Source organism: Corvus brachyrhynchos, unplaced genomic scaffold (assembly GCF_000691975.1).
Source record: "Corvus brachyrhynchos isolate BGI_N302 unplaced genomic scaffold, ASM69197v1 scaffold229, whole genome shotgun sequence".
NCBI lineage: Eukaryota > Metazoa > Chordata > Aves > Passeriformes > Corvidae > Corvus > Corvus brachyrhynchos.
The window spans coordinates 6,743,343-6,746,417 of NW_008240042.1; positions in this window are offsets into that span (position 1 = coordinate 6,743,343).

A 3,075-nucleotide genomic window follows, 5' to 3' on the forward strand; every position below is an offset into this window, starting at 1 on the left:
GGCCGGGCAGCCGGGACCAGCTCGGTTCCGGGCGGGGAGCGGAGCCGCTCCGCCTGTGTGCGAGCCTGGGCTCGGGCAGAGCCGCTGGAAGTGTCGCCGCGAACCCGCCGAGCCCAGTAACGTTAGCGGGCTGAGGGGGAACCGCAACCGCGCCCGCCCGCAGCGCGAACGGAGCCCGGCCGAACAAACCCTTCCGTGCCACGGCCCCGCAGAGCACGACGCGGTGCAACACTTGGCCTGAGTTTGGGAAGTGTGAGCAGTCCAAGCATTGCCCCCCGTTATGATTTTCCATCTAGGGATATGTTGGTGAAATAGAGAAAGGTAATAGTGAAAAGTGGAGCGGAGGACACCCCACACAGCTAGCGACTGCCAGCAGTCACGGCATGGCAGTGGCAGGGAGAGGAATATATTCCCCCAGTGCCCTTCTCCCGGTCACTGCTGCCCGGAAGCAGTGTTCGTCCTAGAAATGAAAATTATGCTTCAAACCAGAACTGGGGAGTTGCGGCGTTTGCCTTTTTTTGTGAGAGAAAAGCACACACACACACGTGCTCATTTCCATATCCACTCAGATGTAAGCGCTACTCTGCAGGGCCTGAACATCAGGGTAGGAGGGAAGGTCTTCGGAAAGTGCCTCTCAGAAATACTTTACTCTGGCACAGGGACAAAAGGAAGTCTAGCCAAGTAGAGAAAAGGAGAGGAAGAAATGCAGTCTCTTTTATGTTCGGTTTCTGTTTTCCTCTCTAAGCCTCTCTAACCTGAAATTACAACTTTCCCAGTTGGTGGGTTTACAAAAGTTAGACTTAGTTAGCATTGATGTTTTAATTTCGCTTTAGGACTCTCAAAGGGAATTTATATAATATCCTCCCTCCTCTACCCCCTCTTTACTGTAAGCCTCTAACTTACTCTTCACATGAATCACACACAGCCCTTTTCTTCTTAGTCCTAATTGCAGCTTCACTGGGAAAACCAATTACGTGCTTCAAACTGTAATCCAGAGAGGGAATGATGAGAATCTGCAACTCCTTGGAGATTGCAGTGGCGGGTGAAGAGTTCAAACATGAACCCACAGCAGTGAACAGCAGCTATGGCATTAAGGCTTTCATAATATGTGTTGAGAGGTAGCAGGCACATTCTCATTCCATAAAAAGCAAGACCAGAAATCGAGCTTTAGCATCTGTTTATCAGAGCCTAGAAAGTCACACGTTCTGTTAAGTGGCTGGAGCATGTGGGGTAACTTTCCTGTGTGTTAGTAAAGACACTTCAGTACTGGCTTAAAGTCTTGAGAGAGCTGAAGGCCAGCATACTGCTTTCCTTTGTGGCAGAAGAGTCGAAACCAGACTGAAACTTCCACAATTGCCTTTGTCCCCTCCTGACTTTTCCACAGGGCTCACAACCCCTGTGCAGGGCAGAGGAAGATTTACCTGAACTTTTCCTAACCCCAGCCTAGAAGTAAACGGATTCCTTCCTGTACCTTCCACCCTTCCCACAGACACATGTTTCTGTACATCCTGATCTTCTTCTCCCTGCACTGAAGCACCACCCTCTGGGGTGACTGCTCAAAAAAAAGATGTGATGAATGGGGAACAGCAGTATGTACTTCTGGCGCCGCAGAAATCAGCCAGGATGCTGTGGTATTTGACTCTAGGTTGCACATTACTCAGGAATCCTTCACTGTTTTCCTGCAAAAAATTTAGAAAATCCATAGGAAAAAAAAAAATCAGAAGCAGTCGTGATTATTATAGAGAAGCAGAAAACTCCCCAAACCCAACAACAAAAAAGACACCTCTCTATACAGCTCCCATTAAGCTACTTCATATTTTCTGGCTAAGATGTTGCATCAAACAACTCTCTCTTCCCTTTTCTACTCCTGAGGAATTTTATACTGCATGGACAGAATAACTGCAGGAGGAATATTTATGCAACTTACCATAAAATATGTCCAGAGCCATGAGAGCTCAAATCAGAGCAAATGCATTGTGAGACTGATGAAAAGTCAGACCCACAAGCTGTGTATTGCTGGCTTTTATGATATCCCAAGCCTACCTACCTTGGGTCACACAGTTGTTTCCTATAGTTCTCAACTATGTTGGTATATTTGTGTTAAGAGTAGCTTGATGGCTTTTTAACATGCCTGTCTTTTCAGGGGAACCAACAGAGTATATTCACTAGCTGAAAGACCCCTCCATCACCTTCTCTCCACTTCCATGTAACAGCTAAATGCTAATGTAACAGCATTGTAAAGGATGGGTTAATAAAATCATGCAATGAATCAAAAAAGGAAAAAAAAATTTTTTTCCTCTTCCACTTGTTTACAAATAAAGCATTTAACCTCAGATGTTGAAACAACATTCCCAGAGGGGAAGAGCAGCTGGGGTAGTGTTAGAAGTTCAAAGGAGCTGCCTCACACCTCTTCTGTGAATGATGCAATATATTGCTTTAACCTAATTATTATTCGTCATTTCCACAGTGACAGCAGAATCCACCACCCATTTCATAAGAGCCCACATAAAAAGAGGCTGATGTGAAATAAATGATTACTGCTAGCTCTGGCATCCTTGACCATTACTGTGTTCCCTCCTGGCTAGCCCAAGTAGCCAGCCGCAGGATACTTGCTGTGACCTTCCAGGGTGGTCATGGGAAGGTCAGCCCAACTAAACGTGGAGCATACTCTACTGAGTAAGACCTGGCAGCTACAGGTGAGAGCAAGAAGCAAAACAAGAAATCCAGAAGCAGCTGGGAATTGCCAGACCAACACATGAAAGAGAGTAGGTTTAGATTAGATATTGGGAAAAACTCTTTACCATGAGGGTGGTGAGACTCGAAACAGGTTGCCCAAGAGAAGTTGTGGATGCCCCATTCCTGCAGGTGTTTAAGGCTAGGTTGGATGGAGCTCTGAGCAACCTGGTCTAGTGAAACATGTCACTGCCCATGGCAGGGGGGTTGAAACTTCTCATCCAAAAAGCAGTAACAAGACACCTTTTCTTAGAGAGAGAGAGGAAAAAAAGGCATGCAATAAAAAGCATGTGATTCACTTCAATCACATCACCTATGCAGGTTTTGGAGTCAAAACAAGGA